The 6,693-nt window shown below is 37.3% G+C and overlaps 1 long non-coding RNA gene across 1 annotated transcript; it reads right to left on the bottom strand.

Moving 5' to 3' along the window:
• Positions 1–1,690: 1,690 nt before the first annotated feature.
• LOC143463345 (uncharacterized) lies at positions 1,691–2,993 on the bottom strand. The gene is made up of 4 exons (XR_013118296.1): positions 2,950–2,993; positions 2,603–2,747; positions 1,993–2,122; positions 1,691–1,815 (listed from the first exon to the last, which is right to left on the bottom strand). It is a non-coding gene; the product is annotated as an uncharacterized LOC143463345 (long non-coding RNA).
• Positions 2,994–6,693: the final 3,700 nt, after the last annotated feature.

Below are 6,693 nucleotides of genomic sequence, written 5' to 3' on the forward strand. Positions count from 1 at the left end.
TGTTTTAGAGTGGCTTATGGCCTTGAATTGGGTTAAAGGTGGCTTAGGGCCGCGGATTAAGTTAAAGCGGCTTATGGCCGTGAATTCGGCTAGAATGGCTTACGGCCGGGGATCGAACCGGGAACCTGTCGCACCGAGTGCAGTGTCGAAGGACGCGAGCTACGAAGTGGCAACAGCAAACAACGATAAATTAACGTATTTAATCATGCATCAGATGTAGATTCTTGAAAAAGGAAAGGGAAAATGTAGGGTTTCGAACCCGAGATCTATTGCACCAAATGAATTTCCGTTGTGCTCTAGCTATGCAACGGTATTCGCCAGAAAAGTTAAAAACATATATAACCATCAAATGTTTTCTTTTCAAAGAAGCCTATTGTTCAAATTGATAAGAAAATTTTTACGCTTCAACGTACGACTGGTTTTGCAGGGGCAGGAGTTTGAACCGGGAACCTTTGGTTTGCTGGTCGCTGACGTTTTCTCTGCGCCAGTGTTGTTCTACGCCAAACTCACGTTCACCAGCGAGATCTGTATCTTTTGACCTTGCTAGTGTTTACTATACTAAACCAGTTTTATAAGAATGTGAGTAAGTTTCTACTTAATTGACTTCTGTCGCACATTATGACCTTCGGAGTCTTGTCGCTTTATGTCGTTGAACCTGAAGAAAAGAGGACAAGCGCTGGACAAGGGATTTGAACCCGAAACTCGTGCAACCTGGGGTGGGAACTGTATGTGACAGCTATGTGGACTGTTGTGAAGAATCTGCCATCTGCGGTACTGTATTTTATTCCGGTTTAGTCAGAAGCGAAAAGAATCAAACATAGTAGCAGAGTTGGGATTCGAACTCAGGACTTTTAAACGGAGGAAAATCAATTAAACGGAAGCGCCATTACACATCATTTTGAGCTCCCATTAAAAACATGGCTTTGTATTTCTTGAACACCTTCTAACAAGTCCTCAAGATATGGAAAGCACCTAGCTTCCGGACAAGTCCTAAAGACAGGGAAAGCACCTAGTTTCCGTACGAGTCTTAGAGATAGGGAAAGTACCTACTTTTTGGACAATGGAGGAATCCCAAATAAGCATGTGACAAGCCAAGTAACAGCAGTAAGAATTATATTTGGGAAATAACCTACCATGATAATGCAGAGGTATTTACATCATGCTCAGGTGCTGAGATACGTAAGCTTGCCTTCGTGCGGGTTCCAATTATCAAAAGATTTTAATTTTGTTTTTTTTATGTCAAATTGCCCGAAATGTGACAAACTGTCCATTGAACAGAAGCCGAAGTCAGCCAAGGTACGTCCGTTTGTGGCGATTTTGCCAAAAAGTTACTGTTAATCAAAATAATCAACTAACAGAAAAAAATTGCAATAGAAACTGGTGGTATATTGTGAAAATGCTCTCACCTGAATGAGTTACATAACTATTTTACATAACATAAAACATACTTTATATGTGTTTAATTTTGTCACAGGCTGCAACAGCGCTGTGTTTAGGCTACAATTGAAATTGATGTTTTTCCAAGTTTATTCAAGTAAAATTTGCTCTGGTTCATACATTTCAATAACTTAATAGCGTAAAGGACGAATGACACGAACGGGCTTAACTGCATTCGTCTGGTTCCATTTGACTGAGAACATTCCGGGCTATACTGGTCCGTGTTCATTTATTGCAGCATAAATTTCAAGCAGCAAACACATGAAAAGGAAAAAATTTGGGCAGCAGTATAGAAAGATAGATGATATCTTCTACTGCATTTACATACTATAGATGTCCTCAGCTTTAATATCCTCTCTTCATCACATCTTGTAGCATCTATCAACAAAACAATAATGACTGACTCAGCACATATCATAACGTCTTTTTTCAGAATATTTATGCTCAACTGGGAAAAGTCCAATGTTTCGCTACCAGGTCGACAATATGTAAACATTAAATGCTGTACATGGTGCAGAAAACATGTGAAAAAATGTGCTTTGAAGACATACGTACCTTTTTAATGCTCTGTTTGCCTCCTCGACAGAGAAGAGATTATTGAATATTGTATTTTTTAGAATATCTTCCGTTTTTAATGATGGACTTAAATTGGAACCAAAGGATTTGCGGCGGGTGTAAGATTATTCTGCAAACAATCAAACCAAAGTCATTAGCACTTGTAAACTGTTCGCTTACGATTGAAAAGTAGCTGCGCTTATGTCAAAAAATGATGTCGTGTCGTTCTTCAACATAGGTTTTGGGGGTAGCATGACTGAAAGTGCAAATTAAAACTACAAATTTATCAATTATTTGTCTTATATAAATACAATGACGACACAGAATCTTGATTCTTGATGAAATGGTATAAATTGTATAAGTAGGCACATTTTAAATACAGTTCAAAGTGAAATTGAGCTATATGATTGAAAGCTGCATGAAGAAATAGTCTTTTACTGAATATTTTGCTGGCTTAGTTTTGTACCACACCAAACCTATCGGCAGTTTTAGATAAAAAAAATACAAATTTGTGGGAGCACATTTGATTTACTTGTTCAACAACTCTGTTATGAAACAAGATTCTGACAAAAATGTCTAAGATTAAGGAACAAAATGCAATTTGAGTTACATGTGATGCAGATTGGTCTATTTATTGTTAAATTGATTTAATGATTGCAATTGCTAATAAGGAAATCAGGCCTTCTTGGACTGCTGACCACCAGAATGAAATAAGTGCACGAACATGGATTTCTTCTTCTTTTAACAATAAGAAGCTGCAAATATTTTCAAACATTTCGTTTATCGCAAAACATTTAAGACTAGTATTACAGATATGTCTTGTTTAGTATTTAACAAATGAACATCCATGTGTAACATATTGGTGTGTAATATATGACTACGTCTTTTTTAAGTCAAATTGTTAGTCTCTCACGCCGAACTACACACAATAGGCTTTAATTTATAATAAAAACTCACAGTAAGAGGAGAGAACAAAAAACGTCCTACCACCAGCACTCAGCACCAACCGAACTAACAGAAAAGCGGCGAGAATTTATCAATCAGCAGGACAAGCCGGCGGCATCATCGTGATGCGGGTGACAAATGTGACCAAAGCAAAACTCAGTAATACGTGGAAGTTCCATAAAAACAAAAGCAACCACTATACGTTATATAAGAAACACAGGAAATTGTTCAAATTTAAACACACAAGTGCAGAACAAATGTAAGCCACAAAACACATAAATAAATCAAACTGATGATGTAACAATTCAAACTCATGATGTAACAAATCGAACTTATGATGTAACAACGCGTTGTATATACATCGGCAAGGATTTCGGCGCTTGACTGAAGATTGACCATTCATCTCTTCTATTGAAATTTGGAATTACGAGTCTTGCAAATGATATTCAGTGACACGACTAGTACTGAGGCAGTGACTTTAAGGAGGCGTCAAACCCCTAAAACTAAGATCTTTATGAATTTGTTGGACGTCCTACGTAGGGCTTTAAAAAACTTATTAGACCAATCAGAAGGCAGCACTGTTGGTGTTGTTTTCAAGCCTAGGAATTACCCTAGCAGTTTGCGCGCTTCAATGTCCCAGGTCGCATGCAGAATTAGGCTAAAAACTAGCATGAAAGTAGCTAAAATTGGGTTTTTTAAACAAAAAATTCTAGTGTTTATTTTGCGCCTCTGTAAAAAAAAAGTTTGAATCATGTTTTTTTGATGGCATTTTATGGAATGGTAGTTCAAAGCATACTAAATTGAGATGCAAAATTTCAGAGAGCCCCATGGAGGATTTTTCTAGTAGGCTAATCAGTCTTTTAGTAAATTCACTCTATAATAAAACAAACAAAGATTTTATGGCATTTTTGGGGGTTTGACGCCTCTTTAACTCATGATCAGACGCAGAGTGATTGGCATTGACCAGAAATTTGTAACTTGCTACAGTTTCAATTAATTATTCAATCTGAGCTGAAACGTTGAAAAAAAGGGGGTTTGTTCATGTTGTTGAAATGAAATATAAAAATCATGCGTTTGATAGGTTTTGAAAAAATCTCAACTGAAAAGTGTTTTCATTTATTGAACTTCTCGGTATGCTGTGTATAGAAATATTTTAATATTAAAAGAACGTGTTATACTGGATCAGAGTTTGAAGACGTTTGTTTATGTGAGCGACAATTGGGATTAATTTGTTGTTTATGGAATCAACGGTATCAGTGGCGTAGAAAGTGTCCAACAAGGCACATCAAAGTTATGTTATTATTATTAGAATTTATTTATTAGAATGAAGTTATTAGAATGTGCTGTGTCATAGACCAAGAATTTATGCAAAATACGCCGAATATGGTTTATCAATTAGATGCTTTGCTCTGCTTGTCGCTGAAACGATGATTTTGAATTTTTTAACAGATAACTCAAAACTAAAAGCAACCATAAAGTCAAACATTGCAACAGACGTTCGCTTATAAAACGACAATGAGGATAAATTTGTTGCTTAGAAGCAATTCTGTTCGCTGTTGTAACAAGCGGCGTCCTTACAGGTGGCATGGGTGTACCGACACTTAATCACGCGACACTTAATCACGCGACACTTAATCACCGACACATAATCACTAGGACATTTAATCACGCGACACATAATCACTTGGACATTTAATCACGCGATTTGGATACTTAATCACGCGACATTTAATCACGCGACACATAATCACTTGGATGCGACAGCACTTGGACAGCGCCTTTGTCTATAGCAGGGGTCGGCAACCTTTTGCTAGTCACAGGCCAAATGTCGAGTGTACAACTCTTTGGCGGGCCGGAACTTTCATTAATACTATAATTCACACTCACTTCAGTATATTACGCTACATTGCTGCAATCTCAATCATACCAATCACAAAAAGAGCAAAATATATGTATTCACACTTGAATAAGGTCCATTTGAAATTTTTCGGGAATGGTATTGGCGTCCACATCAAAAGGAGTACTGAATAGCCTGAATTTATTTTGTAGAGAACGAATGTCGGAAAAGCGTGAGGAAAATTCAGTAATTCAAGCTCGTGTGCATCTCTCTGTGGGGATGGCGATGTGGATTGCTTTTAAGGTTGGCCTAAAGCCAGAGGCTATTAGTCTTTCTTTTAGAACTCCCCGACAATTGTCTTTGACTCCGTTGCGCCGGCTTTCTCTATAATGTTTCTTTAAATCAACACCAGCTTCATAAATTCTAATTGTTATATTGTCCGAAATAAGTTGTATCACATTAGAAACATTTTCATCATCTTTTCACATTTAAACAAAACTATAACTCCAATTCAGTAATGAACAGTCCAGAAGGTAAAACTGATATTATGTGTAGAGACAAGAAGAGGAGATTTTAACCAAACCTTAGTTTTTATAGAAACACATTAGCCAATCAGGAAATAACATGTCATTTTGCATTGCTACGTATAACCTATGTAATATGTAACATTATTCTATTGTCACGGAAGCTCTTGATCAAAGTACCATCAAAACGGTTCTGACGTGAAGAAAAAACTTTTTACCTATTACCTTTCTTAAAACAAAGTTTTGCAAAAGCGAAGTACACCACATATACGCATAGATGGGTATCGCGACAATTCTAATGATAATTTAAATTAAACCGTCAAATTCAGAAAACATTGGTTTAAAGTTGACTTCCACCAGCTAGAAACTCTTTGTTATTTAGCCAGAAATATCACCAACACGATGACAGTTATCGTGTTGACACAGTTGACCGTTATCTGTCAAGCGAGATTTTAGTTTATCTTCGTGCAGTTGCTTACATTTCCCATGCATGACATTGTTACCCAGTGTGTACGGTAGCCGATACTGTAAATGTGTGATTAAATGTCGCGTGATTAAATGTCCTAGTGATTATGTGTCGCGTGATTAAATGTCCTAGTGATTATGTGTCGCGTGATTAAGAGTCGCGTGATTAAATGTCCTAGTGATTATGTGTCGGTGATTAAGTGTCACCAAACCGTGGCATGACGTGGCTTCTGACAGGTTCTGCAGTTGAACTAAAACTTTCCTGAACCAATGTTCTCAATCCCAGCCACATAGTGTAAAGACGGTTTAGTTCTTCTCATGGTGTTCACCACAACTGCCAGCGGATATAATGACTGATTGACTTGTCTTGTCTCATGATGGATGGAATTGAGGTTGTGGATTATTACGAAATTCAGGCGTTATTTTAATCTCAGCCTGAAGCCTTATTGTGCGCAACCTCTGCTTCTTAATCGTGATCTTCTGCTGCGATTTTACGCTTTTGTTAATTGATGTAGGTGTTTCCACGGCAAATATTTATTCTAGTCTGCGCCCTTTCCTAGTGATTGTTAGGCTATTTCAAAATTGCTTTTTATTTAGGTATTTTTGTAGGTTTGGTGACACTTAATCACGCGACAATTAATCACGCGACGCTTAATCACCGACACATAATCACTAGGACATTTAATCACGCGACATTTTATCACGCGACACATAATCACTAGGACATTTAATCACGCGACACATAATCACTAGGACATTTAATCACGCGACATTTAATCACACATTTACAATATTTTTTTACATTTACAATTTACAGCAATGTTATGCATGGGAAATGTAAGCAACTGCACGAAGATAGACTAAAATCTCGCTTGACAGATAACGGTCAACTGTGTTTTGCACGCGCAGTTTCAGTGCCTTGTACAGCAG

This window comes from Clavelina lepadiformis, chromosome 6 (genome assembly GCF_947623445.1).
Source record: "Clavelina lepadiformis chromosome 6, kaClaLepa1.1, whole genome shotgun sequence".
Taxonomy (NCBI): domain Eukaryota; kingdom Metazoa; phylum Chordata; class Ascidiacea; order Aplousobranchia; family Clavelinidae; genus Clavelina; species Clavelina lepadiformis.